The sequence below is a fragment of the Salvelinus alpinus genome, chromosome 10 (genome assembly GCF_045679555.1).
Source record: "Salvelinus alpinus chromosome 10, SLU_Salpinus.1, whole genome shotgun sequence".
Taxonomy (NCBI): domain Eukaryota; kingdom Metazoa; phylum Chordata; class Actinopteri; order Salmoniformes; family Salmonidae; genus Salvelinus; species Salvelinus alpinus.
In genome coordinates, this window is record NC_092095.1 from 58956813 (window position 1) to 58964261 (window position 7449).

The following is a 7449-nucleotide window of genomic DNA, read 5'->3' on the forward strand; positions in this document are numbered from 1 at the left end:
AATTGCTTTTGTTTTATAGATAAGTACTGAATTGTATGGCCTCTAAAGGCACATTTAAAAGTGTCCCATACAATAAGGGGATCTGCTGTACCTATGTAATGTCGTAAAAATTATGTTATAAATTATTGTGTCCTAGTTAAAAACAAGTTATCATCCAGTAGGCTTTGATGAAATGTCCAATATTCTCGCCCACGTGGAAATTCTGTAAGAGTAATATATATGCCAAATTTGTGATGATCCGACCGCATTCTGTCCCCATCAACACTTTTTTTTAAACTTTTGGTGCCAGAGCGAATGACATAAGAAAGTAATCAAGATGACTAGTTTGATTAAGCCTCCGCCATGTATATCTCACTAGGTCAGGGTATTTAAGCCTCCATATATCAGCAGCATACCACCCTGGTATGCCAGCAGCATACCACCCTGCATACCACTGTTGGCTTGCTTCTGAAGCTAAGCAGGGTCGGTCCTGGTCAGTCCCTGGATGGGAGACCAGATGCTGCTGGAAGTGGTGTTGGAGGGCCAGTAGGAGGCACTCTTTCCTCTGGTCTAAAAAATATCCCAATGCCCCAGGGCAGTGATTGGGGACACTGCCCTGTGTAGGGTGCCGTCTTTCGGATGGGACGTTAAACGGGTGTCCTGACTCTCTGAGGTCATTAAAGATCCCATGGCACTTATCGTAAGAGTAGGGGTGTTAACCCCGGTGTCCTGGCTAAATTCCCAATCTGGCCCTCAAACCATCATGGTCACCTAATAATCCCCAGTTTATAATTGGCTCATTCATCCCCCTCCTCTCCCCTGTAACTATTCCCCAGGTCGTTGCTGCAAATGAGAATGTGTTCTCAGTCAACTTACCTGGTAAAATAATGGTAAAAAAAAAAAAAAAAAAATATCCACTAATTCCAATATATCAATGACATTCATGATTTCCTTAAGTGCCTGAGGGTGATAGTTTGTAGTGTGATTTCCTTTACGGTCCATAGAGGTATTTAAAAGTGTATTAAAATCTCCCACCATAATAATAGAGTCTAGTGTTGCTTGTAGAGTTGATAAATTCTTATATATTTTCAAAGAAGCTTGGGTCATCATTATTCGGACCGTATAGGTTAATAAGCCATATCTGTTTATGGTCCAATAACATATATTTAAAATAATCCATCTACCTTGATGATCTGTTTGGAGAATTTGCACATTTGGATCGAAATTACTATCAGTAAATATCATCATCCCTTTTGAATTGCTTTGCCCATGGAATAAATATATTTCTTACCCCCAGTCCTTTTTCCACAAAACTTCATCTAAAATTTTGAATGAGTTTCCTGAAAACAACAGATATTATATTCTTTCTCTTTTAGCCAGGTAAATACTGATCGGTCTTTTCTTATTATCTGATAAGCCATTACAATTATAACTGGCTATACTTATTTCACCAATTACCATAATGAGACACATTTCAATTCTATTTATCATAATATATGTTTGTAAACGTACCATTAAAAGTAACATGATGATTGAGTGTCAATATACAGTTGAAGTCGGAAGTTTACATACACTTAGGTTGGAGTCATTAAACTAGTTTTTCAACCACTCCACAAATTTCTTGTTAACAAACTATAGTTTTGGCAAGTCGGTTAGGACATCTACTTTGTGCATGACACAAGTAATCTTTCCGAACAATTGTTTACAGACAGATTATTTCACTTATAATTCACTGCATCACAATTCCATTGGGTCAGAAGTTTACATACACTAAATTGACTGTGCCTTTAAACAGCTTGGAAAATTCCAGAAAATTATGTCATGGCTTTAGAAGCTTCTGTTAGGCTAATTGACATAATTTGAGACAATTGGAGGTGTACCTGTGGATGTATTTTAAGGCCTATCTTCAAACTCAGTGCCTCTTTCTTTGCTTGACATCATGGGCAAATTAATAGATTTCAGCCAAGACCTCAGAAAAAAGTTGTAGACCTCCACAAGTCTGGTTCATCCTTGGGAGCAATTTCCAAACGCCTGAAGGTACCACGTTCATCTGTACAAACAATAGTATGCAAGTATAAACACCATGGGACCACGCAGCCATCATACCGCTCAGGAAGGAGATGCATTCTGTCTCCTAGAGATGAACGTACTTTCGTGCAAAAAGTGCAAATCAATCCCAGAACAACAGCAAAGGACCTTGTGAAGATGCTGGAGGAAACGGGTACAAAAGTATCTATATCCACAGTAAGACGAGTCCTATATCGACATAAGCTGAAAGGACGCTCAGCAAGGAAGAAGCCACTGCTCCAAAACCGCCATAAAAAAGCCAGACTACGGTTACTACTGCACATGGGGACAAAGATTGTACTTTTTAGAGAAATGTCCTCTGGTCTGATGAAAAAAAAAAAATTGAACTGTTTGGCCATAATGACCATATTGTTTTTATTTACTTTTCTGCTCTTTTGCACACCAGTATCACTACTTGCACATCATCATCTGCTCATCTATCACTCCAGTGTTAATATGCTAAATTGTAATTACTTTGCTACTATGGCCTATTTATTGCCTTACGTCCTCACGCCATTTGCACACACTGTATGTTGACTTTTTTTTTCTATTGTGATATTGACTGTAAGCTTGTTTATTCCATGTGTAACTCTGTTGTTGTTTGTGTCGCACTGCTTTGCTTTATCTTGGCCAGGTCGCAGTTGTAAATGAGAACATGTTCTCAACTAGCTTACCTGGTTAAATAAAGGTGAAATAAAAAAAAATGTTTGGAGAAAAAAGGGGGAGGCTTGCAAACTGAAGAGCACCATCCCAACCGTGAAGCAACATCTCAAGACATCAGTCAGGAAGTTAAAGCTTGGTCGCAAATGGGTCTTCCAATTGGACAATGATCCCAAGCATACTTCCAAAGTTGTGGCAAAATGGTTTAAGGACAACAAAGTCAAGGTATTGGAGTGGCCATCACAAAGCCCTGACCTAAATCCTATAGAACATTTGTGGGCAGAACTGAAAAAGCGTGTGCGAGCAAGGAGGCCTACAAACCTGACTCAGTTACACCAGCTCTGTCAGGAGGAATGGGCCAAAATTCACCCAACTTATTGTGGGAAGCTTGTGGAAGGCTACATTTGACCCAAGTTAAACAATTTAAAGGCAATGCTACCAAATACTAATTGAGTGTATGTAAACTTCTGACCCACTGGGAATGTGATGAAAGAAATAAAAGCTGAAATAAATCATTCTCTCTACTATTATTCTGACATTTCACATTCTTAAAATAAAGTGGTGATCCTAACTGACCTAAGACAGGGACTTTTTACTAGGATTAAATGTCAGGAATTGTGAAAAACTGAGTTTAAATGTATTTGGCTAAGGTGTATGTAAACTTCCGACTTCAACTGTAGCTGTACCATGATATTTGCATTGCTACTAAGTAAACCTCCAATTGGTCCCCACTATTCCACCTGCTAAAACCCCTCATCCTGAGGTGGGTTGTCATCCCAACGCCCAGCAGACCACCCCCGCCCCCCCGGATCCCGTGGCCCTGGAGAGAACGGGACCGATCCTTCGAAAAGAGCACATAGTGCCACCCATAGAACAGAAGCAGATCAACCGCCAAATGCATTTCCATCGCCCTCACCTCGATTTGTATTATATATAGCCATTAAAAAATATATATATTTAAAAAATCCTGTTTATCCTATTTTCCATAATTAGCAATTAACATTTGTAGTAATGTAGGCAGTTTATGCAAATTATTTTTACCTCTCACCAGTCTCGCCATTACCAAAATTACATTATGGAGAGAGGGAGAGATGAAGTGTTGGTTGAGAGCACCAAGACCTGAGAGGTAGAGCTCATTCTCATCGGCCTTGTAAAGAGAGAGAGCTCTACAGTTCTGAAATGTTTTATTACTGAGAGAGAGCTCTGTAGTACTGAGATGTGGTATTACTAAGAGAGAGCTCTGCAGCACTGAGATGTATTACTAAGAGAGAGCTCTGCGGTACTGAGATGTTGTTTTACTAAGAGAGAGCTCTGTAGTACTGAGATGTTGTATTACAAAGAATTTTCTGTTGTACTGAGATGTTGTATTACTAAGAGAGAGCTCTGCAGCACTGAGATGTATTACTAAGAGAGAGCTCTGCGGTACTGAGATGTTGTTTTACTAAGAGAGAGCTCTGTAGTACTGAGATGTTGTATTACTAAGAGAGAGTTCTGCAGTACTGAGATGTTTTATTACTAAGAGAGAGCTCTGCTGTACTGAGATGTTGTATTACTAAGAGAGAGCTCTGCTGTACTGAGATGTTGTATTACTAAGAGAGAGTTCTGCAGTACTGAGATGTTTTATTACTAAGAGAGAGTTCTGCAGTACTGAGATGTTTTATTACTAAGAGAGAGCTCTGCTGTACTGAGATGTTGTATTACTAAGAGAGAGCTCTGCAGTACTGAGATGTTGTATTACTAACAACAATGGTGCATGTGTATTTGTTGTAATACCTTAATATTTTTATTTGACAAACACAGTGTATCTTCATCAAATTCCTTCAAATTACACTCTGGTATACAGTATGTCTGAGCATATCTGTTTTCAATATAATTTGGCCCCCTAGATTTTAAGATTTTTTTCACAAATATATGCAAGGGCAGACGCTTGGAGACGAGAAGCAAGTACAGGGAGTGAACAACGGACAAGAAACAAACAAGGACAGCGTCTGGACAGGGGAAAAACAACGACAATAATGCTGATACAGGGATGAGACAGAGGAACAGACAGATATTGGAAGGCAATCAAAACGTGAAGGAGTACAGGTGAGTCCAATGAAGCGCTGATGAGCGTAACGAAGGTGACAGGTGTGCGAAAAGATGGGGAGCGGGAGCAGGTGTGACATGGGCGACACCCGGCATTCCACCTGGGCGAGCGAGCGTGGGACGGGTCGGGTCGGCCGAGGCGTGGGAGCCTGACGGGCCGGCCGAGGCGAGGGAGTCTTTATTTGACATTGTGTTTGTTATTTTGCTGAACACTAGATGGTTTAATTTTATTTTTGGCAGTGAAATGAGGAGGTCTACTCAGGTGAGAAAAAAACATCACCCAAATGTATAGCCCCGTTGGAAAATCTAAATGGACTGTTTGAAAATGTGAATCACATTTTTATTTGGCGTACCCCCGACGGCATGGGGTATGTGTACCCCAGTTTGGGAATAGCCGGTATAGACTAATATGAATTGTAATTCGTAATTACTTTGTGTAAAACATATGTTTAGGCTTTGATGGATATTTTATTGATTTGAAGTCACTAGCTAGGTTATTTTGACCTTTGTCATCGGCTAAATCCAACATATTGTTTTCAATCGAGTGGCTCAACAGGCAAGCTGAAGTTTTATTTTCACTTTTACTTCTCATGTCTGCTAGGTAGGCAGGCTAAAGACTATAGCTGTGTTCGAATACTAATAATAACCGCACTAACCATACTATTTGTGACATGAATTTAGTATATAGTATGCTTATTGGTCATAGTATGGATATAGTTAGTATGCCAAAAATTCCCGGATGTCATACTAAATTTGCCAAAATATGAAGTATACACGCAGAGGACACTATTTCCGTACTTTAGGGCCCCTAATGCAATTCTTCAGGAAATGTGCGTGGCTTCACATCGTTTTCATATTTGAAGAAAATGGCAGAAAATATGCAGCCGAAGTCAAACGAGAGCGGATACAAATTCATTGCTTTAACTAATTATGACAAATGTTAAGAAAAAGTTGAGCAATGTAATGACTTTTCAAATAAGTTACCTTGCACGTTATGTCCAGTGTGCTCTCCGAGAGCAAAACGCTCTGAATTTACAAATGGACAATCTGACAACACTCTGAATTTATGAGCGCACTCTGGCACTCCAGATTGAATTTAAGAACACACCTGAAGTCGTAAAATCTCTAACTAGTAATTTGTTATGCTAACTAGCTAGCAAGAGATTGCACAGCAACAGCATCAACGTCGGGTAAACAGTCGAAGAGCTAGTACGCTTAACTGAAAGGTGTCACGCCCCAACCAACATAGAGAATTAACAGCTCTCTATGGTTAGGATGTGACACCTTTCAGTTAAGCGTACTAGCTCTTCGACTGTTTACCCGACGTTGATGCTGTTGCTGTGCAAAAGTGTCTAGGGTGGGTCATCTAGGGGAATTGTATTTCTATGGTGCCTTGATATGGTTCCCAATCAGAGGCAGCTGTTTATCGTTGTCTCTGATTGGGGATCATATTTAGGCAGCCATTTCCCCTTTGTGTTTCATGGGATCTTGTCTACAGTTAGTTGCCTGTGTGCACACCAGTAGCTTCACGTTTCGTTTGTGCTTTATTGTTTTGTTTTGGTGCGTTTCAATTTATTAAAATATGTGGAACTCTACGCACCTTGGTCTAATCCTTTCGACGATTGTGACAAAAGGATACCATTTGTTTGCAGTGTACTAAAATGACCTAATGGTATGTAGTATATACTCATTAAGTATTTAGTATGGGTATTCAAACACAGCTATAGCCACAGTGAGTCAACATACTACACAACTATTTTGTTGTCTGTAACTACAAACAAACTAGCAAAATTACTTCTAAGAGGCTCATACTTTCATAGCGTCTTTTTGACTGAAGCGATACTCAGTTTCATCAAGCAGGTTATTCTGTTGCACAGGCTGTTGTCTTGGTGGTGCAAAACTCTTCTTTTAAAGATGCACTCGTTTTTACTACAAGTTACTGGTCTGTTATGTGTGCTGATTACAAACAAGGATATCACAAGTCAATAAAACATGTTTGAAAACTGCTAGTAAATAATAAGCCATGTTTGCACAAGTAGGTTACGTTTCCAATATCGACCGCAACCCATAACTGTAATATGTGACTGCAGAAGGCCTACAGTATGTGCAGGTCCATACAATTATGGTACATTTTAGCTGTGTGTGTGTGTGGGTGGCTTTAGCATAAGAAGTAGGGAGTTTCCAAGGTTGGGTAGGTTACATGTAATTAGTTACTCCCCAACCCTTGGGGTTTTTACTTCTGACTCCCAATGATAACATATTATTGGCCTATTGTATTGGCAAGGAGAGAGATGATTTTAACAGCTGAAATTGTGCATGGTAACCCTTGTAGTGGAACTGTTAGTGTCCTCTGTGTCTCTGCAAATGCGTGACTACATGTAGCGTGTTGTTTCCTGATGTTTGTGTTAGGATGTTCTGGGACTTTGCTCTCAGGAAAGGGACTGATAGAAGAAGAACAGAAAGAAGGGAACACATTGATACTTTGGCCCAAACCCTAGAAACTGTGTGTGCAATGTCATGATTGCACTTTGAGAGCAGAGATGCCTAGTTTGTGCATGAGTATAACGAGTGCTGAAAAAGAAGCTGCCCCAGAGCTTTTGACAGACTTGTACTTTGAGTATTGAGTTTGTTGTAACCTCTCCGGCCGATATCAATAAA